This window comes from Amblyomma americanum, chromosome 8 (assembly GCF_052857255.1).
Source record: "Amblyomma americanum isolate KBUSLIRL-KWMA chromosome 8, ASM5285725v1, whole genome shotgun sequence".
In the NCBI taxonomy this organism is placed as follows: Eukaryota; Metazoa; Arthropoda; class Arachnida; order Ixodida; family Ixodidae; genus Amblyomma; species Amblyomma americanum.
In genome coordinates this window covers 14,072,010-14,099,122 of record NC_135504.1, presented here as the reverse complement: position 1 = coordinate 14,099,122, position 27,113 = coordinate 14,072,010, and the positions used below count along the sequence as shown (strand labels likewise).

The 27,113-nt window shown below is 48.6% G+C and overlaps 1 protein-coding gene across 1 annotated transcript in view; it reads right to left on the bottom strand.

Moving 5' to 3' along the window:
- LOC144100948 (uncharacterized) overlaps positions 1 to 8,514 on the bottom strand; it is a 69,503-nt gene extending 60,989 nt beyond the window's left edge. The window contains exon 1 of the mRNA XM_077633875.1: positions 8,227 to 8,514. The gene's annotated coding sequence lies outside the window, so the exon portion shown is untranslated. The remainder of the gene's footprint in view (positions 1 to 8,226) is intronic.
- Between the last annotated feature and the right edge of the window lie 18,599 nt (positions 8,515 to 27,113).

The following is a 27,113-nucleotide window of genomic DNA, read 5'->3' as shown; positions in this document are numbered from 1 at the left end:
AGGACAATGTGATCGGAGAACAGGAGGTCACTAGATGTTCTTCATTAACCCTGACACCCAGCTCTTCACAGTCAAACCACTTAAATTCGTCTCGTAAGCACGCCGCGAGTAACAGCGAACAGGCTGCGTCGTCTTGCCCGACAAAGCTCTTGATTGGTATTCTTTTGCTTCTGTGAAAGGCTGTGGTGGCTGTTGAGTCCCTGTAGGTCATCATCACCATCATCAGCCTAATTAGTTACTCCTACTGCAGAGCAGAGGCCCCCTCCCATATCCATCCAATTAACCTTGTCCTGTGCTCTGTTCCACTATAGTCGCATACAACTCAAGAACGCAGCGGTTTTTCCTCGTCAAAGGAACCGCTTCCAGCCAATGGCGTCGGCCGATTCGTATGACCCTGCTTGCGAGACAATGCAGGGAGCGGCATCACAGTGGAAAGAAGGGTCTATCCCCGACCATGGAGGAAGAGCACTATCCCTTTTCATCTACCACTCTCTGCTCTGTCACACTAGCAGGGTCACGAGAGAAAGGCTGTTCAGGTGTCAGCCGAGTTGGGAGACAGATACTGCGCCATTTCCTTTCCCCAAAAACCAATTTTCCATTTCCCCCAGAGTTGTAGCAGGTTGCAGCGAGCACCTGCCCTACGTATACGTCCTGTGAGCATGCGTTTCACACGGTGCTCAACTCAACCTCTCATACGGCCGGGTCCGGACAGCGTCGCACCTGTCGCAGTTCAAATTATTTTCCTTCAAGCGACACCAAGGGCAAACTGCAGCTATTAGCCTGTTATAAGTCGCGTTTACATGAATGCGACAGAAGTCGACTCCAGTCCCCTTTTCGAAGGAAGAGCAGGTTTTGAGAAGGAAACGCGCGACTCGTCTTCTGCTCTCTTCCTCGACGTTTTTGCACTTTCATTCAAAAAGTGAACTGAAGTCGACTCCTGTCGCATTTATGTAACCGTCGCTATAAAGAGCCATTGAACCGTATGTGGCTGTCCGGTTTCACGGAAGCGCTGCTGTCACTGACCACTTTGATTCATTTGATTCCGGAATCGAAGGCACCGTACCCGCGACCAACAACCTTCGTGGACCAACCGGCTTGAGCAGCGCTAACCACTGCAGCTGCCCATCCGGGGTGTACCGACGCAGTTTCGGGTGGCTATCGCGACTAATGGCCGAATCTCCGATGCACGCGAACTTCAAGCGGCAATCTGAATGCGACACGCTAAGAAAACATGCTTGCGGAGCAGGAGTTTGTCTGCTACGAGCACCCGAAGCATGGTAGCCAGCAGCATCTGAATGCGACACGCTAAGAAAACATGCTCGCGGAGCAGGAGTTTGCTGCGAGCACACCAAGCATGACAGCCAGCAGCGTCTGAATGCGACACGCTAAGAAAACATGCTTGCGGAGCAGGGGTTTGTCTGCTACGAGCACAGCAAGCATGACAGCCAGCAGCTTCTGAATGCGACACGCTAAGAAAACATGCTTGCGGAGCAGGGGTTTGTCTGCTACGAGCACAGCAATCATGGCAGCCAGCAGCTTCTGAATGCGACACGCTAAGAAAACATGCTTGCGGAGCAGGGGTTTGTCTGCTACAATCACATCAAGCATGGCAGCCAGCGGCGTCGCACCGCAGCGGCTGTGCGCCAGTATTCCAGCTCTAAAGTCGGATGGAAAATCGACACTTCCACTCAGAGGACTCCACTCCAATCAATGGCGTCGACCGATACTCTCGGAGTGGTTAACAAAGGCTTAATCGAATTAGCCGCGGTGTCTTGCAAAATCGGTCGTCGCGATTGGCTGCAGGGGTGGTCCTTTGAGGAGAACCGCCGCTTTTTTCTTGAGTTGCATCCCACCATAGAACGGCATAAGTACCGGAAAAAATCTCTCGTCGCCCATAGCGCGTCTTGCATTTTTGTCAACGGTTTTTTTCGTAGCGCTACTCCAAAGCGATTCCCTTTCTTAGCGCCCGCAGGTAGTCTTTACAATTCGACCCACGGCAGGTACGGGTAACGAGCGATCAAATGCACGCTAAAAAGGTACTGCTGTCACCAACTCATTAATGATTGCCTCAAGTCTCGGCCGCATTCCAGGCGTCTGCAACAGGAACACATCGGCGTCGTCCCGAAAACTGATCACGCAGCAACTCACAACCGTTTGCACCCGGGATGCCTTCGACTCTCTAATCTATGCGTGACGTACACACTCCGTGCCGTGTCCCGCTTATAAGCGGCCCCGGAGAGGCCTCCCTCATATAGGGACGTGCTTGCCATAAGAACGGGCAGCCTACCTTCTTCGAAAGCCAATCCGCGTGTCCATACGTGGGTGTATATTTCGAATGGCGCCGAAATCACCCCCCTGCCGCTCTCGACACAACGTATCATTCCCCCGAAGGCTATTCTTTAAGGCGAAATTGTAGTCTGCGCGCAGAGGATTGCCGCTCCCGAACGGGTTGTTTGGTGTAGCATTTGTGCAGCGAGCGGCTGACGACGCGCGCTCAGGCAATGCTCTTGCGTTCCGTTGGTGACGTCACGTAGGCCTCGTCACCCGTCGAGCATGGTTGTCGTCACGGATAATTGCAGAGATAGACGTTTCGTTGTAAGAGTTATTTCGCTCTACAGCTGACAAAACATACCGGACTAAGAGGTCCCCGAGGTTAAGTTTTAACGGGCTGGTCGTGAGCGTCAATTTGCTTCAATGTTAGCGTGTTTTTTTGTTGTTTTTTTTACGGCAAAGTTTGATTAATAAGCTAGAAGAAAGGGGTACATCTAATCAACTATATTGCGGCCAGAATAACTTATTATGCAAGGTTAGTATACACTGTAGGCTAACCTGTGAGCGAAAAAAGGTACCCGCATCCAACCCCCCCCCCCCCCCCCCCTTTTCTGCCGGAAAATACGAAATAGACCGAGAACACTTGACACCCTTTCGCCCTTCAATGTGAAAAAACGCTTGAGTGTGACCAGTCGTAACGGGAGCACTGAACTGCTACACCGGCCCGGAGCACTTTACAGAAAGGAGAAGCCACCAGAGCGGAAATAACCGCTCCACCGTAGCTTAAAACCTCAAACAAGCCGAAGTTTTCCGTCTACCGCTGCACTTACCGGTACGGTTGCTGTATTCTTAGGAATCCTTTCCAGCGCTTTTTTTCCACTCCACGTCCCCAAGATTAACTTTTCGCCTGCCGTCTTCAGCATCTGCCGGCTTAGACGCCACCCAGCTATTTACTTTAAATTCCTGTAACGATGTAGTGCAAAAGCCGCGTTCCCGTCTAGATTGCTGCCTTTCCTCGTTCTGTATAAAGCCTTGTATGCTTTCGGTACCCCTGCCTAAGCGATACACGATTCCAAAATTTCTTCGGGCAGTGCTATATGTTGTGTCCTAACCTCCAATCATCGGCTCCTGGACATGCAACTTGCGTCTCTATACCCGTCCCATTTTCTGTTCACCCAACCCCTTCATGGGCCAGCCAAGCCCTTTTGTTCGTTCTGTGCTCACTCGATGCCTGTTGCCCTGAGTTCAACTGCCTCTTTAATTTCCGCATTCCACCAGCTTCGAGGCTTCCCTCTGCCTTTCCAGTAGTTCTTTTGTTCTGCGCATCTTTCCCATTTTTTTTCCTGATTAAGCCAGTTATACTTCGTCGTACACTCTAAACACGAAAATGGGAGTAAGCTGTCCTCTAGAGCACTCCTTTTATGAGGCGGAGTATGCTGTGCAAGCCCCGGTGTAGATTTTCGTCACTAAAAATACTGAATACTTAAGATTCAAACGAAAACAAATTTCCCCTTCACACCCCCGACAAAAATTTCTTTAGACAGTCTATAGACTGTCCATAGACTTCTGCCTATAGTCTATAGACAAACTCTAGAGAACAGTCTATAGGCAATACAAATACTACGACAGTCTGTAAATTTATGGCCATAAACTTCTAGTAGACTCTTGTCTATGGACAACGAATAGACAAAAAGAAATACCTATACGAAGGCAAGAGTCTATAAGAAGTCTATATAATTGTCTATAGACCGTTTTTGTAAGGGAACATGCAAAGTTCATGCAGTTACGAAGGTTTCAACCGAGGTTTCAGCCTCCCCTATTTGCTAACCTCAAGACCTCCAGTGCCGGGTTTAAAAGCCTTCCCCCATTGCTAACTGCATCAAGTTACTATGGTTTGCAGTGAGAATATGCCTCCGTTGCCAAGAATAAGCATTTTTCGCATATTTAGTCATGGAAGTCTACACCGGAGCTTTGGGCATCATGCCCTGCCCCTAAAAGGGAGTGCCAAGACAGCTTCCTCTCATATAACTCCCGTATAGCGGGTATTATTCTTTTGAGTGTATCCTCAGTTTTCCGTTGCGAATTGTGCTACTCCTTTCTCCACTTGTTCCACAAAGTCCGCCACTCTTTCGCTGGTAAAAAAAGTTTTCCCACCGGGTTCTGCACCCTCTCTTACTGATTCAGGCTCCCCCTCTCCTTTAACAACATATTCAGAGATATTACAGCGTTCGCGCCTTGAAAGGCAGACACTCCCGAGGCCCGCCAAGGGTCTTAGTAAATCAGAAGAATGTCACCTTCGACGGCTACAAACCATATGTCGTTTAATAATCCAGCTACGCTTCACGCCATTGAGCCCAAGTCCTTTCCGGCACAGTGCAAATTTTGTGGCCAGAAGGCGAACTTATACCATATTTGGAGGGCTTGTCAGGAAAATACCAGTATTGACATCATAAACCAGCCAACGTGGGAGGCGGCCCTGTCCAGCTCGGACCTCGAGGAACAACGAGCCCTCGTCGCCACCAGAGCACGGGCCGCAGCTTTTTTTACCAACGGTGTCCCGGACTATAGGGACCCGATCAGCCTTCCCTTGTTCTAAGTCATTGTGGCTTTAAATAAACGTTTCCGTCATCATCATCATCATCGGGCTGGTACGTCTGACTCTGCCGTTCCGTCTGCGTTGCCTCGGTAGAGGGTAATCGTTTATGGTCACTCACGCCCTCTGGCGCTGGAGATAATGAACAAATACAAAGGAAAGAAAAGCGGAATTGTCGTTTTAAAGGCAGCGCGGGTTAGCTGGTAGTGGGCGCTGTCCCACACGCACCGTAATTTTTTAGCCAGAAAATGACATCTTGCTGCTGCTCCCTAACTTCGGTTGTAACTCTAGTAGTCAAGTGGTAACTTCGTTTTGGAGTGACGTCAGCAGGCCCCCGCGCGACAGCGTCCGTTGCGGCTGTACCCTAAATGCAGCCTAACTACGTCCCAAGAAAAGCAACATGTAGATAAGCGGGCAGGTCATGGCGGGTCGACGTCACGAGGACACGAAACTGCCAATCAAAGTCCCCGAAGCGACCTACAGTCGCGAGCGATACCAAAGGGAACACTTCACTTTTACAGAGGTTCATGTCTCTTGCCTTTACAAATTTTACGCAAAGAAATCAATCTTTTATGTTCGAGCTTGTTGTGTTCAACCTTTTTAAATAACGCGTTCTTGGAACGTGGTGTAAATAGCGTTGTCAACTTTATTTTGAGCTGAGAGATTTTCTTAAATGGTGAGGAAGTTGTGAGTGCTTTTTGCTTGTCAGTTCGTCGATACACTCTGTTCAGTTGCTGCACTTATCGCTGTGGTACGCTCAATGACAATTTGTTGTTTTTTTCATAATGACGTAAAACGTATTATTAGTAGTATAAGCATGAAGTCGGCGATTATTCCTAAATATTGGATGAGACAAATACTTCATTTCTTCGTAACCACGTTTCCTTCAGACTCACACGATCTGCGAGCGCCTTTCAAATCTAGAAGCGTAGACAAACTTCAATTTGGACCTAGAGTGCGAATTGAGCGTTCCCTTTTATACTGTTCACGCCTGTACAGCAGTCACCAATCGCGTGCCCGGCTTCCGTTACCGTGCATGCCAGCCAGCACGAATCGCGACGAAGCCTTCATCTTGGCTCAAGGTTTCAAAAGTGACTCACACGCGATTGTGGCGGACGCGCTAGTCGCAAGAAACAAAAGTTTAAAATAAAAACAGACGCGAAACGCGCGCGCTTCTCGGTTCTGTTATTTCTTGGCCGGCGTCTCGCCGTAATCCTTCCTAGACACGTGTCGCTGCCCAGCCAGCGAGCATGGAGTCAACAACAAGACGCGTGGGGATAATCAACTCCGTGGTAACGCACTTGCACCCGGACTACATCTTGTGTGCTACACGAGGGACTTGGCACCAATGCTAATCGTGGGCCCCCTGGAATAATAAACCAGCAGAACTATTCGACAAACTTTTCTCGAACTAACCTAGTGTGGCCCGCGATTAAACGAACCTTTTTTTTGTTCTAATTCTTGGTTTCTTCTATCAGTACGTGTTATTTTTTTTAACGTTTGTACTGTACGCTCGGATCGCCTCATTCTTCAGTCCTGTCTGTACGCGCCCTTTCCACCAACCGCAGGAAAGGACGGTGTGGCCCCAGGCATTTTACGCGTGGTCCCCCCCCCCCCCCCTCAATCTCTGCTTCCAGGGAGCCCAATGGATAGGGAAAAAAATGCACAGACACGCTTAAATTCTGGTTATTTCGAAATTCTTGACGTGCCTACCCTAGCCAGTAATTTTCGCAATCCGGCCTATGTGTGTGTTATGTTTTCAACGTGGGTTGTAAGTCACTAACTGACGTTCGGTAGTGTGAAATAAATTTGACGTAAATCTCTCCTGCGTGTCAGTTCGTCGTGATGAAGTCGCGTTTAGTGTAAATTTTATTTAATAAACCCGTGGTTTACTCACCCACCTTTAATATCTCTAAGGTACAAACTGAGAATTTGGATAAATTATCAAACTACGTCAAATAGGAGCGAGCGGACAGTTCCGTATCCTGAAGACAGACGAGTCGGGACAAACCCCAGAGGTGGGACAGTGCGGTACAAACCATACGAAAGGCGAACTAAGAAACAAAGAGCTGCTAATACCAGCGCACAAGTAGTGTTACGAAATCGCACAACTGCAGCTGAAAGTAACTTCCACGTAATTTCCGGTTGGGGTTACAAGTACCCAAGTTCCAGCAATCTCACTCCACCACCGTGTACTTCGCTCCATTTGCCCGCGTGGACTTGAAACTGCCGGACATCCCAGGCACACGTCCAATCTCTAGCAGCGACTGCATTTGCAAGTCAGTAGACATCCAACGGAAGCCTCAACGGAGGCCATAGATATCAAACTTCCTCAGAAGGTGCTGCATGACTCATTTCACAACGGTGCGATTTCTCGTTCTTTGCTCGGTAAACCATGAGTGTAGGTTCTGTGCTTGAAGTTTAGAACTGCAAGTGATCAAAACAGATGGCAAAGACTGCTTTCTTCGTAATGGGAGTACAGTGTACAGAAAGTTGACATGCCGGCTTGAAGAGCAAAATATTACACGAGTCAGCAGCTCGCTTCCAAGCGCAGTCGTGGTGAATAGCTACTGAATACAACCATAAAAACATCGCTCAAAACAACTCGAGAACGTCGATGATTGTTGAGAGGAATCCCAGCGAGAATGAGTTGTAGCACACAAGTGAAATCACTGCTAAAACAAATAAAACAATCAAATCAGCAGTTAAGCTCAGCGCTCGGAGAAGCTGCCAATAGCACACACTCACACGCCCGAGCGAACAATGCAGCAATTAATAGTGAGTGACCTAAATTTCATGGGCCCGTTTCGAAAGTGTCATAAAGCTTTTAAGTAGTACTGGAGACCCCCAGGCATAGCGAAGGGTTCTGACCTGAACGACATCATGTTCCGCCTACTGCAAAAACTGTCGAACCTGATTGAAAGGCTCGCCGATGGCATCAGAAAAGGGATAGCTCAAATTAGTGCTTAATCTCTTCTAATCGTTCAACAGTGTAAATTAAATTTGTCTTTCACAAAAGTCGCAAGAGGCTCCGCTACAGCAGTGGAACATCGGAATTCCAGCCTATCTTTTTCGCCTGGATAAAAAAAAAACATAAAACTCAGTTTCCTAACACAGGCAAAGATTCCAGCACCAGAATAGAATAAAAAAAAAGCATTTCCCCACGTGGAGACGAAACGATCGTCTTATTCTTCAACCACGCGCACATTCCCCAACTCGGAGCTGTGGGATATGCGAATCATCCGCAGTCAAAACACGTCCAGACACGATGCAAACCAACCGCGCCGAAACCGCGCCTCTGCGGTTTTGTTTGTGCCAAAAAAAAGCGCCACCCTCCCCCCAAAAAATTTCGACAAACTTACGTTGCGTTGAGATGTTGCTATTCAGGTGCAAACAACGTCCACCACCGTCGACACACTCAACATCGCTCGCACTCTAGAGAGAGCACAGAATTCCAAATGGCCGCCGAGAAACGAAGTTCGATGCGGGTCCGTTGTTGTCACCACCACCAACAGGCAGCACCGGCACCACCGCCGGCGGAGAGCAAACTCTTCGAAAAACTGGAACGTCGTCTAGACGGGCAGGCTGAACTGGCCCCAAGGGCGAGGAGCAGCAGATGAGACCACGCTGTCAGAGCCAGCCCCACACACTCAGCAGAGGAGCGTCAGATGTGAAAGGAGGTTTGTGCAAGCGGGTGGCAGGATTCGCTGCTCTCTCTCTCTCTCTCCCGCCTCTTCTTCCTCTGCGCGCGTTTTGTTTTTATTTTGCCTTGATCTTTTCTGACGTAGCGCGTGACGTTACCGTCTCTCGCCCAATGAGAGACCGCTAAAGTTTGAAGCACCGTCGTCGAGAGCGTGGAAAGAAACGAGGGAGAGGAAGAACAGTGGAGGTTCGTGAGGGTGTTGTGAGAGTGGGAAAACCCAAACCGGAACGGAGGGAGCCAGCCCGTTCGCGTCTTCTGCTGCTCGCCTGAAGAATCGTCTGCTTCGGGTTTGGGTCTGAGGATTTAACGGCCCTGGGAGCGGCGCATCGAATAAAAGCTGCACCGCCGTGTGCCCTCCGCCGCGGAGTGCTGTAACTAAAGCGAGGAGCCGGCAGGAATGAGATATGGGGTTAAGATACGGAAACAAGGTAGCGGATCGAGTCTCTTCGTTCCCCTGCCTGCGAGAGCGGTGCGAGCTCGCTCCTGGCGGGTGTGTCTGCTGATGGCTCACGCACGAAATTAGGGAACGCATCGTCTGCTACCAATGCGTTGCATACGATAAAAGAAAAAAAAATTTGGGCCAATCGGCGATCATACACTCGGGCGAAGTGGGGATGTAACGATGATAAACGATCAACAGAGCCGCCATTTCGATCGCAAACTGCATAGTACTGTGGAGCTACTAAGGCGGTCTACGCCGTAGTGTATGTGCCATGGTCCATGGCAGCAGGTGTACCACAATTTTTTTTTATTTTTCCACGCATCGGTAGCGTCGATTGTCCTGGATTTGAGTAGCAGAGCATTGCATTTGGAAGCCGCGTGTGCGTCCTGACCTCAGATAAACAGTGCTCCGTGTATTAACTGCGCATTTAATAAGCGAGGGAAACAAACAGGAAGAATCGACTCGGAGAACTCAGTGGTCGCTTCCTGTCTTGAGTTGCAGAAGACGCTCCTTGGAGCCACTGTTTCCGGGAGGGTTTCCACGGCATAAAACTGCCGCAGAGCACACAGGCAAAATTTTGATTTCCTCCCTGCCTTTCCTCCTCCTCCTCCTCCTCCTCCTCCTCCTCCTCCTCCTCCGTGATTTCGAATGCGTATCACTTTAGAGGCCTTGGCTATGTAAATGACTTAGATTAAGAATAAAATCACGAGGAATTTAACTTCCTATCATCAGTACCCTTGATTATTTGCCGTTAAGCAGACGTCTCGCCATGAAAGAAGAAAACAAATAGAAGATTACTTGGCCCTGTTATCGCAGAATATAAGGTCTAACGTCCCTACCATGATAACATCGATTAGCTCGTTAACTAGTAAAAAGGACTGCGCGTGATTTAAATAAGCAACCAGTTCGCGGTGCGCTTAAAGGGATCAGTTCGCAGCTTCTCTACCTTAGTCCTGAGCAAGAGTAAATCCACCAGTCTCTTTTTTTCTCTACAGCTCAATCAGTTTTCGAAATGACGGTTCCTCTATGCTCCTTCCGTCATCTGTTCCTTCTTTTTATTTCTACTTTTGTTATCAGCATCCTGCAGGATGTGGGCGTTATTGAGAGCTCAACCCTTCCATCAGGGCCGCCCCTACTAGTAGTAATGACGTGATTGCATCCTGCGTTTTTTTTTGTTCTTTTTCCAGAAGAGATGATTAAAAAGAGAAGACAAGCTAACTTACTCCGATAAAGTCGTGTCTGCCTCTTTTGTTCTTGTAAACGCGTGCGATCGGCATCGCTGGAGCTCGTTGTGGCCAGCTCGATGTTCAGTCTTCTACAGAAACGACCCACGCCGTTCATATCAATCACGGACATTACCCGGCCGCCAAGCTTACCGTCGGCGTGACCCGCACCGCGCAATTATGCCGCCCCCTTGCCCCAAACGCCATGCAAAACCTTCCTGCCTGTGAGCGCAGCGACCGCCATTACTGTCCTAAGCCTTTTTCTTTGCGCACGTTACCCTCCATAGGTCGCGCTTCCTGCAGTGAAGACTCCAGTAGCAGCTAAGGAGCTAGTCGAAGAAGACATCGCCAGCGTGGGCGTTTACTGGTTATTGACTGACTGACTGACTGACTGACTGACTGACTGACTGAGTTTAGTTTATGGGAGTTTAACGCCTCAAAGCGGCTCAGGCTATGAGAGACGCCGTATAGTGAAGGGCTCCGGAAATTTCAACCACCTGGGGTTCTTAGACGTGCACTGACATTGCACAGTACACGGGCCTCTAGCATTTCGCCTCCATCAAAAATCGTGACTGACTGACTGACTGACTGACTGACTGACTGACTGACTGACTGACTGACTGACTGACTGACTGACTGACTGACTGACTGACTGACTGACTGACTGACTGAGTTTAGTTTACGGGAGTTTAAAGCCTCAAAGCGGCTCAGGCTATGAGAGACGCCGTATAGTGAAGGGCTCCGGAAATTTCGACCACCTGGGGTTCTTAGACGTGCACTGACATTGCACAGTACACGGGCCTCTAGCATTTCGCCTCCATCAAAAATCGTGACTGACTGACTGACTGACTGACTGACTGACTGACTGACTGACTGACTGACTCACTGAGTTTAGTTTAGTTTATGGGAGTTTAACGCCTCAAAGCGGCTCAGGCTATGAGAGACGCCGTATAGTGAAGGGCTCCGGAAATTTCTACCACCTGGGGTTCTTAGACGTGCACTGACAGTGCTCAGTACACGGGTCTCTAGCATTTCGCCTCCATCAAAAATCGTGGCTGACTGACTGACTGACTGACTGACTGACTGACTGACTGACTGACTGACTGACTGACTGACTGACTGACTGACTGACTGACTGACTGGCTGGCTGGCTGGCTGGCTGGCTGGCTGGCTCACTGACTGACTGAGTTTAGTTTATGGGAGTTTAACGCCTCAAAGCGGCTCAGGCTATGAGAGACGCCGTATAGTGAAGGGCTCCGGAAATTTCTACCACCTGGGGTTCTTAGACGTGCACTGACAGTGCTCAGTACACGGGTCTCTAGCATTTCGCCTCCATCAAAAATCGTGGCTGACTGACTGACTGACTGACTGACTGACTGACTGACTGACTGACTGACTGACTGACTGACTGACTGACTGACTGACTGACTGACTGACTGGCTGGCTGGCTGGCTGGCTGGCTGGCTGGCTCACTGACTGACTGAGTTCAGTTTATGGGAGTTTAACGTCCCAAAGCGGCTCAGGCTATGAGAGACGCCGTAGTGAAGGGCTCCGGAAATTTCGACTACCTGGGGTTCTTAAACGTGCACGGACATTGCACAGTACACGGGCCTCTAGCATTTCGCCTCCATCAAAATTCATGACTGACTGACTGGCTGGCTGACTGACGGACTGATTCATTGACTGTGACCGACTGGCTGGCTGGCTGACAGACTGACTGATTCATTGACTCTGACCGACTGACTGACTGACTGGCTGATTGATTGATTGAATGATTGGTTGATTGAATGAATGAATGAATGAATTAGGTGAGAGGCAGGTACGGACGCGCAGCTGCAACAACCCCTAAGTCTGGACTACACCAATTAAAGCTGATATATCATGGCGGCTCCAACTGCACATGGACCCATAAATGGCGCAGGCCACAGAACCGAACATTGGTGCTGCGCCATCTACGCTCAGTTCGCTTAACGTATAAATAAGCCAAATGATTTTAAGTTTGAAGCTTTTGCTTCGACTATGTAACTAATCTTATGACCCCAAAAAGGAACAAGCTACTGAAGTAAATAAGAACGGAATCTCAACAATAACTTCACATTTCCTGAAAATATAAATGTTTAACCAGAAGGTGCCTCATGATAAAATTCTCTAAAGGAGCCTCCCCTGTAAGGCCTTTCGGTGTTTTTTTTAACCACACCTTAACATATTGCCAAAGTAATTTTATTAGGCGGAATAAATATAGGAAGTCAACAACAAGCAAATGATAATGTCGCGTGCGATAGGAGGCCAATCTCTTCTTTCTTAGATGATGCCACCTTTTGAAAATACATAGACTTCTAGGATACTCAAGTAAGGGTCGCGGTTTTGTAAGGACCGCTTCCCCAAACTTGTGGCACATGAAAATTTGGAAGAACAAAGAAAACTCACCGGACTGTCACGAGTGCTTAACGCGAATGTTTGAGTGCTTGCTATGTTTTGAGAGCAAATAATTTATCGCAGTTAAGTTCAGTTTTGACAGTTTTGTTTACTATTATGTATCAATGATGGTCTTGTGATCGCTAAAGTGAATTGAAAAGTGAATAAAGCGACATTAGGCGTCAACTGGCGTCGCCTACAAACAAACACATTCCCCAGTCCGGCTATGTGTAGCGTCCCATACCGGGAAAAATTCCCAGAAAAATGTGAAAGATGCAAAGCTCGGGCCACGCTTGACCATATAATATGGGAAAGCCCTCGGACTTCTAGGGAAATAACTATAAGGATAAGAATAGGGTGGAACCCATATGGGAGGTTCTCTCAAATCATGAATAGCAGGTTACCAATATCCCTCAAGAGAAAAGTGTACAACATCTGTATCTTACCTGTACTCACTTACCGGGCAGAAACGTGGAGGCTAACGAAAAGGGCTCAACTTCAGTGAAGGACAACGCAGCGAGTCATGGAAAGAAAAATGATAGGTGTAACGTTAAGAGACCTGAAGCGGGCAGAGTGGGTGAGGGAACAAACGCGTGTTAATGACGTCCTAGTCGAAATCAAGAGGAAGAAATAGGCTTGGGCAGGGCATGCATTGCGAAGGAACGATAACTGCTGGTCCTTAATGGTGACGGAGTGGATTCCAAGGGAAGGCAAGCGTAGCAGGGGAAGGCAGAAGGTTAGGTGGGCGGATGAGATTAAGAAGTTCGCAGGCATAGTGTGGGCGCCGCTGGCAAAGGACAGGGTTAATTGGAGAGACATGGAAGATGCATTTGCCTTGTAGTGGGCGTAGTCGGGCTGATGATGATGATGGTAAAGCAATATTATTAATAATAATAATAATAATCATCCTCATCACCTGCCAGCCAAGGATCCTGTCATGCTGCCTCAGACGGAAGACCATGCCTGGTGAAATCAAGACCATGTTCGACACTGTTCAGCCGTCTTGTGGCCGTGCTGGAAGAACCACAAAGATATAGTCAAGTCAGAATTCTAGCGACAAGTTCAGGGCTTCCTCACAAGTCCCCACTGACCCGTCGCCAGGAGAAAGCCGCTTCAGAGAGCACAAGCTATCCGCCCAAACCGCATATTTTGCGTGGTGATGGGGGCGCTCGGCTACTGATCCGGAGTTCCCGTGTTCGAACCCGACCGCGGCGGCTGCGTTTTTATGGAGGAAAAACGCTAAGGCGACCGTGTGCAGTGCGATGTCAGTGCACGTTAAAGATTCCCAGGTGGCCGAAATTATTCCAGAGCCCTCCACTACGGCACCTATTCTTCCTTTCTTCTTTCACTCCCTCCTTTATATCTTCCCTTACTTCGCGGTTCAGGTGTCCAACGATATATATGAGACAGATACTGCGCCATGTCCTTTCCCCAAAAAACCAATTATTATTATTATTCTTCTTATTATTATTATCCCTATTTGGCCGCAAAAGTGTTCTCTTGAAGCGCATGCAGTGAGTGGCTGGCGGTCGCGAAATGCTCGAACAGGATTTATGCGAAAGAGACGCACTCGCCAAATCCCCGCCTTTCACATGCACCAGAACCGTATAGGTGACACAAAGTTGGTGCCACACAGTGGTGTATCAGGGACGCCACGCCATGTCCAGCATTCTTGGTGTAAGGTACTGCAATGGAAATATTGAAGGTAATGGTCCATTCTTCAAATGCGTAGCAAAATTTTTTTTTTTAAGTCTTTACCCCCGCTCGCATCGAGCAGTCAAGACTGCCAGAAAAAAAAACAAATGGGAAACTTTTTGATGACCGCAAAAACGCTAATAGCAAAAAAAAAATGCATGCCGTCGGGAGATCTGTGGGTATGTTGATTGTTACAGTCAAATCTTACAATTTGAAAAAAAAATCGCGTTCAGAAACTCTTTTGCCTTGAGAAATGATTTTGTCCCGAATTGTTTCGTGTGGCGATACGCTCATTAGACACGCGCGCCGATCTATGACCGTGCTTTATGTGCAACAATATGGCGGCCACTGTGACGTCATCGCATGCTTCCAATATACACTGCACTCGCTTGGAGTGATAGCAATCTTGCCTTGACGTTCTCCTCATATCTTATGCTCTGACCCTCTTGCACCGAGACATTAAGCGTTCATTCACACTTTAGAGTCGCGTAGCCGCCGCGGTGGCTGAGTGGTTATGGCGCTCGGCTGCTGGCCCGAAAGACGCGAGTTCGATCCCGGCCGCGGCGGTCGAATTTCGATGGAGGCGAAACTCTAGAGGCCCGTGTGCTGTGCGATGTCAGCGCACGTTAAAGAACCCCAGGTGGTCGAAATTTCCGGAGCCCTTCACTACGGCGTCTCTCATAGCCTGAATCGCTTTGGAACGTTAAACCCCCATAAACCTAAACCAAACACTTGAGAGTCGCAGACGTCGCGCGACTGTTCTGGTCGAAAAGCGACAGTCGTAAACGGTCGCGTTGGTCGAAACGCGACAGTCGGGGGCCAGTCGCTCGCTGATCGATTTTGCAGCCTCGCGACTGCGAGTCGCAAACCACTGAACCAATCAGCGAGCGAGCCGAGCTTTTGGCAACGACGCCGCTCGCAGGTGCGCTATCTGCAGCTCCTTGGCTGCCGTAGTCGTCGCTAAGCCTAGCCGGTTTCACATCGATGCCGCAGCTGAGGGCGTTTCGGAACTGACCAGCGCTGTAACCAAGATGATACTTTCGTCATGGCTTTATTGTGAACCCCGTATCATGATAATATAAAAATATGCTCGATTTCCGCGACGCCTTCAGCAGCGGAGAAAGCAGACGCCAGGCGATCGAGCCGCTTCGGGCAACAGCAGCAAAGCGGCTATGAAAAGAAATTTGCTTGTGTCCAGCAGCTCGGTATTTGACCAACGACCCTCAAATTTGATTAATTTTTGAATTTCAACTTCCCAGAGCATGTTATGAACGCGAACAAACAACATATTAGCGCATTTTCTGACGCTAGCGGCCGGCATCCGGGCATGGTTGGCAGGTCGCTTGTACGGCCGTAGTGCACGTTGCCGCTATATCTTCCTCTTCGCTCAGGTCGTCGCAGTACATTGCTAATATCGAGTGACCAGAGCACTTTCGAGGGCCAAGCGCGAGCGCAGGAGAAGCGGCCAAAGCAGACGAAACTCTCGAAAGCGCGCGAATGGCGTCATTCCCAAGAGTTCTCATTTCAAACAAGAATCTAAGGAGAAAGCGACCCGCAGGTCGCCCTTGCAAGTGTGAGCATCGGTGTTGTCGAACTGCGGTGTAGTCGCAGGCGACTGCTGGTCGCGCGACCTCTGCGATTCTCAAGTCTGAATGGCCCTCAGTGTACCAGACGCCGCACCAGTGTTGAATGACCTGCTTGAAAAGAGCAGGGAGGGGAATTCCGCAATAGGCGGAAATATTCTGCTCCCTTCTGCAAAGAGGGAAAGTACCGGAATCTCGATGAGTGTCGGAGGCTGTGTCGTCTGCGTTCTCAATCGAATACGACTGTCCTCCTTCCAAGGGGGCTGCCTTGAGTCGGCTTCTTAGTCGTGACTCACCAGGGGGCGTATTCTGCTACGATTCTTTCCCGGTTCGTTCTTGTGCTTTCTTGATAAAGTGACGCTGGACATACCGGAAGGATCCGGTGTTGAGCGACATGGCGCATATCGCATTGTGAAAGATGGGATGCGAGAAAGGAATTTCAGTGAGAGGAAAGCAGGAGAGGTCATTTGTGACACGGCAGGACAGGTGCAAACTGAGGTCTGTATCAAAAGACAGATGTATAAACTGACTCGTGAAATTTTCGTAGCCGAAATGATAGATGACGGGGGTGAGGTCCCGCCTGAGCCTCTCACAAGGAGCGGAAACAATCCCAAATGAGTACACATGGAACTGTTGGAATAGAATCGTTTACTATCCGGCCTATGGGCTAACCTCGTTTACACACTCACTCACTGAGTTTAAGGCGCGAACTTGATTTGATAAGTCTATCGCTTACTGACTGTCTGATTACGCTTTTAACTGACCCCGTGTCAGGGCAATTTAAGGGACTCCAGGTGGTGTAATTAAATCTGTAGCCTCCACTACGACGTCCCCGACAGCCCACGGACAGTGTTCGGGTGTTCTACCCCAGTGCTATAATTGGTTTTTGAGGAAAGGAAATGGCGCAGTATCTGTCTGATATATCGTTGGACACCTGAACCACGCCGTAAGGGAAGGGATAAAGGAGGGAGTGAAAGAAGAAAGGAAGTAATAGGCGCCGTAGTGGAGGGCTCCGGAATAATTTCGACCACCTAGGGATCTTTAACGTGCACTGACATCGCACAGCACACGGGCGCCTTAGCGTTTTTCCTCCATAAAAACGCAGCCGCCGCGGTCGGGTTCGAACCCGGGAACTCCGGTGCCAAAGCAGGTTTCGATTGCACAGCTCAATCAGAACTCCGTGCGTTTTTCTATTTCGTTCGGTGAAAGTATAGAATTGTCCAACTTCCAGGCTGAATACCGTCACCATTTTTGTGAGCCAGGGAAAGTGCTATGGGCTCTGAGAAACGACTTCGATCACGATAACAAAGACAACGTCGTTTTCCATTTATTCGAGCGCTCTGCATATATCCGGCCAACGGCATGGGGCGCCGCTATGCCCTAATCGCAAGCTGCACCCGGCAGCAGTCCACGCCACGAAATTGGCTGATCACGACGCGGCGTTGAACGCGAACAGTGTGCGGCTGTCGGTTGGAGGCGCCTTCGCACGACTGACTGAAGAAGACAATGGGGTGATTGCGGGCAGCGATGGCAGGCGCGGGCGTCTGAAATGTGACAAAAAAATTTACAGTAATGAAGATGAAAAGAAACAAGACCAGAAAGAAACGCAGAAAGAAACGCACTTTCAGCTTGGTGGTGAAAGGCATACGGTTGTCTCTCGACTATCGAGAAGCGTGCGTGAGTCTTCGATGGCGCGTCAAACCATCTTGGCGCGAAAAAGCCGTTACTACCCGCAGAGACGCCTCCGCCGACGCGCGCGGCCCCTGGCGTCGTGTCCAAGCGTGTTTGGCGGCATGCACGAAACCGCACGCAAGTTTTCTCTCGCAATAACGCCGCCTTTTGTGTGTCCCCGCAACAACTGCGCAAGACGCGGCCGCCCATTGGTTGCTGCGTCTATTATACGCGCCGCGTGGAGGTACGTAGTGCGTGTTGTGCACAGTCGCAGTGCAGTAAAAGAGTCGCATTGTTCGGCCGTGTATAGGTACGTACGTGCTACTCTCTATCTCTCCCTGAGCTCAATCGATGTGCAGCCAATGTCCCTGTTTCGATGCGTTATCGATTTGGAGCAACAAACAAGGGAAAAAAATCACGGAGGGCAGTTAAGACTATGCTTACGTACTTTGAAGGCGAAGTTATTAATTTTTTAATTTATGTATTTTCTTAATTTTTAATTTATGTATTTCCTTCCTTTCTAATGCCCTTCTGAGGCCTTCAGGTTGAAGGCCTTTAGGGCGAAGATCTTTGGATCAAGGGCCTTTATGGTGTAGGGTTTTAGGTCAAAGGCCTTTATGGTAAAGGCGTTTGGTGGTATTTCAAATGTGTCCTAATAATAATTGGTTTTTGGGGAAAGGAAATGCGCAGTATCTGTCTCATATATCGTTGGACACCTGAACCGCGCCGTAAGGGAAGGGATAAAGGAGGGAGTAAAAGAAGAAAGGAAGAAGAGGTGCCGTAGTGGAGGGCTCCGGAAGAATTTCGACCACCTGGGGATCTTTAACGTGCACTGACATCGCACAGCACACGGGCGCCTTAGCGTTTTTCCTCCATAAAAACGCAGCCGCCGTGGTCGGGTTCGAACCCGGGAACTCCGGATCAGTAGTCGAGCGCCCTAACCACTGAGCCACCGCGGCGGGTTAAATGTGTCCTAATGTTTAGCATTTTTGGAGTCTTTAGGCAGAGGCCCCTAAAACAGGGTCAATGATGGGCGTTAACATAGAACAGAGAAGCATTCTGAAGATGTAGGACGTACACCTACTTTCTGGGGCGTAAGTGTTTGCAGGACACGCAAAAAAAAAAAACAACCTAGACGCATAGGTGCCGTATTTTTCAGCAATAATATCATTTCACTGCCACGGATTAGGGCACATGAGTCCGACTTTCATTCCTATACAAGTTTGGTCTCGAGATAGTTGCTAACAACAGGTATACAAGATCAAAAGACTTTTTTTTATGATAGAGAGGTAGAAAAACTTATTATGAGCAACTGTTGGAGGGAGGCTCCCAGGGAGTGTAATCCTTAATCATCAACGGTACATGTGTATGAGGACGAGAACACCCAGAAAAGGTCAAACGCTGTTGTTGTTGTTGTGCCTTTGTAAAACGGCACGCTACCCCCGATATGAACTGTCCAGACAGGGTAGGATTGAAAATCTGTCATTACAGCGCAGATTTTAGACGAGGAGGAAGTAAAACCAAAATCAAGTGAAAACAAAAGGAGCAACGATTTTTTTCCTACGGAAACAGCAGCAACCGTAACTTGAACGTAAAATAAGGAAGAAAAGGATGGGTGTAAGAAATTCGAGGATTTTTTTTGTTTGTGCTCCTGAAATTGGTCACAAAGTATTCTGTGTATTGTGTATTGTGTTGTGCTCGAATATTTATTTGCGCGCACAAACTTCGTCGTTGCTTCGCTGTCATACATTTCTTTGCGCTGCAGTGTGATAGCAAGCAATTTCTGGCTTCAAAGGTTAATGACAACCTCTTATTAACATAAAGACAGGAGATGTAGGCGTGCAACATCTAATGAGCCTGAGAGTGAGGAGTTGTCTTAGACGCTTCGCCAATTTTACAATGTCGTGCACTTCTAAAAAATGTGTTCTGAAAAGAAAGGCTTTGAGAAGAAGTGTGTGTGTGCAAAAGGTGTCGTGCCTCATCATATTATCTCTGCGTTTTCCAAAGAGCGCATAAGATTAACCGGCAGATAGCCGGAGCACGACTAGGAGATTAACACTGTCACGCGAGGTCATACCGAACCATTCGATGTCGAGACTATACGGTTGAGAACTGCGGCACATGACGCGTTACGTCACACCCGGACTGAAAGGACGGTCGCGAGTCGTGACTGGATCGTGACAGAGAGGGGTACGCAGTGGAAGTGTCAAGAGCGCCTGGACGATGTCGCTGCTTGAGCCCTCAGCTCATGCCTCTCGTGTGGGCAGAATAAATGACACTCTCAAGTCAGTGAAAGTCTTTATTTTGCAACAGAATAAGACGACCCCATCCTACCCTCCGGCTCTCCCTCCCAGTCGAGGGACGAGGGCCAGGAGGGATTGGGGTGGACAGGGTCGCCGCGTCAGATGCTGGCCTGGATTTCTTGAATCCCGGCGGTCTCTTCAGCCAGTTGGACGGCGAGAAGCTGGTGCTCAGGGTCCAGGCTACGCAACAGGGCCTCCCAGGCGTCTCTATTATCTATTTTATTCGCCCTGCTTGGGGATTGTGTGCACTTCCAAATATAATGGTCGAGGGTCCATCCCGCTCCACATTTCTTACATTTGTCATCCTCAATCTCCGGGATAATATGTTTAATTAATATTGGGTGCGGGTAGACGCCTCTTTGAAGACGTCTCCACGCCACCGCTTGCTCATTACTAAGCTTCACACTGGGCGGGGGAAGTTGCCTGCGGTGTTGCCTGACACTTTCAAGGATTTTCGCCAGCAGCGCGCTATGTGCTCATGTGGCAAGTGCACAGGAAGCGAGGCAACACTCTTAGTTGGCTGATCTGTGTGATTTGATTGATTGACTGATTGATTGCGGCAAGTCAAGCTGTTCTCTGCAGCTTTTTTCCTCAAACCCGCCCACACTTTACTGCACGTTGTTTACGGGAAATAAATATAGGATTGATTGATTGATTGATCGATCGATTGATTGATTGATTGATTGATTGATTGATTGATTGATTGATTGATTGATTGACCGACCGACTTGCATTGGCGGAGGCGGACGGTGCAGTGATGCCCCGAGGCTCCAAACAAACCAGATATACATCAAAATTCTTTAGCTTAGTATTTCGTCGTGTGATTAACTTCTTTTTTAGACAACAAGGAACGCAACATCGGACAGCTTTTGTGTCTCGGGGGAGTTCTGTGAGGCGGTACTCAATGTGGGCGGAGCTTCACTGCAGACTTAAGTTGTATACGACCATAGAAACGAGGATAATGTCACCGGTAAGGAATTACAATTTAGAACACTGCGGCGGCGCCGTCCAAACCAAAGCGTATCTTTATTAGCGAAGTTATGAAAACGTTAGCATTTGCACTTAAAAACTTGCGCAGGTTCGATGAACTGTAGAAAATGTTCCCACACCCATATTACTGATGAATCAAGGTGATCCTCACGTCTAATGTGAAAGCATCATTCCACGTGAAACTTGCCTTCTCAGGCATCGCGGCTGGCCTCAGATGTCCCGTCCCAGTGCAGTGTCTGTGGGCCTTTTCTTCCGTTACACAAATCTTACTCCCTCTTTCGTCGCGGCCTTGCTGGTCTCCCTATGGCACTCCAGGAGCGCCTCGAACACCGCCACAGCCACTTTCGCCTTTTCATCGCTTCCGACAGCTTCCGTAAGCTTTTTCTCTAAGTTGACGGGGTGCGGGCTCCCCTGAAACGCCACCTTGAAAGCCATCGTCACTTTCCTCAGGTCTTCGACCGGGAGGCTGTCGTTGTTGACTTCCTTGGCCTTCTGACACCATTTGAAAACCCACTCCTTGTTCATAGTGCACTGCTGGTAGGCCTTGAGGAAGTTCTTGGCCGCTGCCTTGTCCTTGATGTCCTCCGCAGCATCCACCTTCTCACCAGCCATGTCCTTGTCTTTGAGCGCCTTCATCGATTCGTTTCTCTCCTCCCAGAACATCATGTGCATCTCTCTGTAGACTTGCCGGTTTATTTCCAGGGCCTTTTCCCTGTCCTCCTCGCTCACCGAAGAGCTCGCCGTGGCCTCCTGGAGGCAGGCATCTTTGTTCTCGGAGCTCATCTTCCCGCAGAAGGTGCTGGACGCCGCAAGCAGTAACACCAAGGTCGTCGTCAGGGCCTGGGAAGCCATTGCAGCTGTCCAGTGCGGGACGAACTTGGCGTAGACGCTGCAGTCGTACTTGCAGCAACTGCAAGGGTGCATCGAATTCGGCCTTAAGTACGGGCGTCGGCCAAGGTCGCTTACGTGGACACCCGTACACTTACCATGTAATGGCCTGTGCACGCAACACTGCAGTTCCTGACCAACTGACGTTTTTGCGTGAGCGCGGTCCGCCAGCTGGACAAGCTCGCGAGTGGCGTCCGCGGCTTTCTAGGCAAGTTCGATTGGAACAAATTAAAATGGCTACCAATTAACCCTCCAGTTGAATCTCAAAAACTTTGAGGACCCAAGTTTTGCCACTAGTATTTGGCCGGATACAACTCAAGAAACAAGCAGCAGATACCCGATTTTCATGACAAGTCGTGGTTATTCCTCTTTCACCTGCCACCCCCTGCAATTTCACTCTAGAAGGTCCAAAGGTATCCATCAAAGGGGAGATGGAGAGAATTTGTTAAGGGGAAGAATCGGTCAACGCCATTGGCTGGAGGGACTCATTGGAGGGGCATTTGCCGCTTCGTTCTTGAGTTGTATCTCGCCACTTATTTTCTGTTTGTTTGGCTATTGCCTGCATATTGAACGAACTTAATATTGCCGTTTCGGTATATCAGCGTCATCACGAGCATCACCCGAGTTGTGCTCGTTGCAGGACAAAGTTTACTGCCTCCACCAGCAACATCAATTGAGACAATGCTTTGCGCCAGCTCCAGCCACGTGATTCCAGCAAACTTCCAATGTTCGCCATTCCGACTCTCTACCGAGCTCCATTGTTTTCTTTTCTGGGTGTACACTCCGTCACCCTAAGATACCACCACGGTGGTCAGTTATGCGCATTAAGTGTTCTGTCCGTGGTCATTTCAATGCGATAACATTAGAGTTTAAGTCAGGAGCAAAATCCGCCGTCCGATGCCACGAAATCCGCTGATTGGTCCAAAGAGACCACGATCATCTTCAGATCTTGTGAGGCATCCAAAAACTGCAATTAATAGCTCTTTTTTTCTTCCTTGCTGCCATTCCGTCGTCTGAAGCAGTTTGGTGTAAGAGCTGGAATGAATTAAAACGGCTAAGTAGCGGTTATATTACAGCTTTTGTATGCTTCACGTGATCTCGTACTCACTCGTTACATCTTGCAACCATCACCTGGGAAATGAAACCGAAACCACAGAAGTGAAACCGTGGAGGAAATATAAATAAATATAATTGGTTTTTTGGGGGAAAGGAAATGGCGCAGTATCTGTCTCATATATATCGTTGGACACCTGAACCACGCCCTAAGGGAAGGGATAAAAGGAAAAAAAAAACTCAATTACAAATTATTCATTGAGCGCTGATGAGTTCCAGCTGGTGATCAATGTTTACTGTTGTACGCATAATTCGAGCTTAAAAACACGCATCGAATGCTTGGTGTCTGCACTCCTTTGATTTTACACCTATTACTTTCCTTTCAGTCTCGTTGTTTTTGCTATACAGTTGAACCTCTTTATAACGAAGTTGATGCGTCAGGGCGATTACTTCCTTGTAGCCGTAGCTTCATTACAATCCGTGTAGACCGAGCTTCCAAGGAGAATCGTACGTCATTCCTTCGTTACATCCATTATTTCGTTATAAGCTGTTTCGTTATAAAGAGGTTCAACTGACATATATATGTGCGAGCGCATTCGTGCTCGCGCGCACATGCGGTCATCTTTTCATGTGCCACACTGTCTCCAATAATATTTTTTTTTATTTCTTTCCGTCATTCCACGCGCCTTCGCTGTGTGCCTCGCTCTCTCTCAGGACACGTGGACCTACGCTGCTCTCTCCCCTCAGTCATCCGAGTGCCCTTCGCAACCTCCTTGGCGCTGCAGTCCAAAGTCAGTTACAACTCAAGAACTAAACGGCAAATGCCCCTCAAAGGTAGCCCTCCAGCCAAAGGCATCGACTGATTCCCATGATGCTGCGTGCACTACAAATAGGAATACACCTATATGGGAGTAAAATGGAGTAAGCTGCCCTCCAGCGTACACCCTTTGGGTTAGAGGACAGCTTATTCCCTTTTCACTCCTTCCTGCTAAGAGCGTGGTTAATCCCATTGGACCTGCTAGTGTGGCATCGCAGGGGGTGGCGGATGAGAAAGTATTAACCGCAGCGTCATTAAAATTGGCCGACGCCATTGGCTGGACAGCCACTCATTTGAGGGGCGTCTACCGCTTTGCTTTTGAGTTGTATCCGACCATCTGGGCTGCTCGTTGGTTGCGTGACCAGCGCTAAGCACGCTAACAGGTATCGACGAGTAACCTTGGAAGCGTCACTCGAACGCTTCGGACTGCGGCCCTGACCAGCTGGTTGCGGAAAGTTTGCGGAGGTAACCGAGTGAATGGGTGGAAGACAACCCGCGTGTTTAGTCTGCGTCCCTCGCCTTCGAACTGGCGACTTTTCGCAACCGAAGGTAAACGTCAGGCGGCTAGCTGGGCAATCCCGCCTGTTCTGTAGGGCAGTTTTTTGTAGGAAGCCTGCAGAAGGAAAATCAAATCATTACTTTTTTTTATCGTACCTGTGGTTATGTCGTCAACATTTTGTGACTTTTGTGCACTGTAAGCACGAATACGCCATACGGGAGTAAGCTGATCTCTAGCGCACTCCTCTCTACAGGGGCAAAGTATGCTGCCCAAGTTCCGGTGCAGATTTCGATCACTAAATATACGGAATGCTTAATCTCGGCAACGGAGGTATACATTCCCACTGCAAAGCATAGTAACTTGACGCAGTTAGCAATGGGATGAGGCCTTTAACGTGACACCGGAGGTCTTGAGGTTAGCTAATAGAGGAGGTTGAAACCACGGTTAAAATCTTCGTTATACTGCTTTGTTTCTGTTTCCCAACCGTGAGTATTCCGTATCTTTAGTGATGGAAATTTGCCCCAGGGCTTGGGCAGCATATCCTGCCCCTTAAAGGAAGTGCGCTAGAGAGAAGTTTACTCCTTTTTGTTTAGAGTGTGTGTTTTACCGTCTTTGTGAAGGCCTCGGGCACTTAGCTGAGCGTCCCGGAACTTCCAAAGATTACCACGAACCTGAGACAAGCGCTTCTAGAATTCTATTCATGAATGTCCAAAGGCGGCTTTGAATATTCAAGAATAGCCCGTTGGCATCATTTGTGACGTAACAAAGAAGGAAAATGGCCGAGCCGCTGCAGAACAGAACGTGACAGGCCGGTAGGCTTAGCGTCACTGCCTGGGCGCTCTACCCACCCCCTGGTAGTGCAGCCGCCTTTTGCTCCCCCCTTGAAGAGGCCTCGCTCTTTGTGCTGCTGTACGTGACCGATGGCACTCATTTGTTACTTGCGTTTGAAGTCAAGTCATAAACGTGTCTTAACTAGGGAGTGTGGTATAAGGATGAGTCTATGGTAATAGTTTGAGCGTGAGTGTATGAGTTCCGCATACAGGGTGTTTCACCTAAGACTTTACCCAATTTTTAAAAATATGCTTTCTGAGTTAGAAGAGCTCTTTTTTCGGCATAGCATTGTCAGCGGTGTAGTACACCAGAACACATACGTGCTCACTAGCTGCTTGGTTAACTAATATTGAATAAACTTTTTATATATTACTGTTAGGCTCCTTAATTATTGAGAGGCGTGTAGCCCGCCGTAATTAGTATGCATACCAGTTTCTAGAATTTCTTAAACACGGTTACCCTCAGCGCTGTGGCCGAACAAATTCTGGCTACATCGTGCCAAAATACATGCGCTTTCGAGAAGTTCGCGGGCAAAGCAACCTCTCCAGTGCACGTAACTCGTCGAAAGAGCCAAAATTTGTTGTGTCACAACACCGAGAGTAACCACGTTTTCTAAATTCTAAAAATTGATATGGACATTACTTAGGTCGGCTATTCGCCTCTCAATTATTAAGGAGCCTAACAGTTCTAGTTAAAAAGTTGACTATTCAGTATTAGTTAACCAGCCTGCTAGTTAGCACGCCTTAGCTGCATGTTGATGTAATGTAATGGACCGCCGACAATGCTATGCCGAAGAAAAAGCGCTCTTGCTCAAAGAGCGTATATTTAAACATTGTGTGCAGTCTTACGTGAAACACCCTGCATAAGTTGTATGTATCCCAGTGATTTGTTTTTGTTGGTGTTTGCTAGGTTTAAAGCAGCGTGTTCTCAATCACCACAGACCGATATGACTGGTCTGCAGTGTGACATATTTTAGTGCAGGTTGCATGTCTTTTCAATAATATTTAGAGTGTGCTTAACATTGACACTTTAACTTCAATATTTTTTTTGTAGCTTTTCGGGAAAATTAGAAAACGAAGGACAGTATATAAATGGTTCACCCAAATATATGTTGTTTGTGCTACAAGGGTAGCTACTGGTTCCAGCAGCTGCTGGTCCCAATAGCTATTGGTAATTAGCCAATAAACCATTTGAATTGGACCATTAAGAATCCCATTCGGACATTTTCATCTGGGGTACGTTGGTGCCCGGCGGCACTGGGGATCGAACTCCCTACCTCACGCATACGAGGCGGATGCTCATACCACTAGGAGAAAGAACTGAGTCCAAGTCTCTGAAGTTGTCCGCACAGAGTTCACAGAATGAGCTTTGATAGGGCACAAAACTATTCGCCCAAAACTATAAAGAACAGCTTGTGAAGCACAGCCCACCGCATCCGAACCGTTCACCCTGTAGTGACGTCTGTTGCTCTGTTAGTGTTGAATCTTAATGTTCGTGAAGTGCCTTATAAAGGTGGCTCATTACAACAAAGACATTCAGATAATGCAGGTCGTCTCACCTTTATTCTGAGTAGATGCAGTTGCGGCTGTTCGGTATCGTTCATAAATCGCGGCATTGTTACGCTTCTTTACTGCCTGCTGCCATCTACCGACGGCCGTGGCAGTCAACGTGTACAGGACGTTTGCCTTCTTGTGGCGCCAAATTTTGAATTTAAGAGTAGCGCCCTTGTCCGGAGCCACGACCCGGATAAGCAAAGATTCATCATCCGTCAGGCGGAGACAGCTTATTACAAGACTCTCCAGGCTGTCTCCGGTATTGAGAGCCGCTGGGAGGCACACCCTCCTAATTGCTGCACCCCGACCGTGAGGCCCCATGATGCCGGGAATAAAGTTAATTCATTCAGTCCAACACTTGACTGCACACTCGCATTTTCACAGTAATGTTTGTAATTGCAAAAAATATGACCTTGCTGACGAACTGCCGTCTTATTCCAACGTAACTGCACTATTCACGTGACGTCAACAGCGCCGTTTGAGCGCCATAATGTGGTACACAGGGTGATGCTGGTTCATTCAGCTCCAGGAAGCTCGCGGCTTTTAAGTCTGAGGATGCCTAGTGGTGCGACCGATAGCAGAT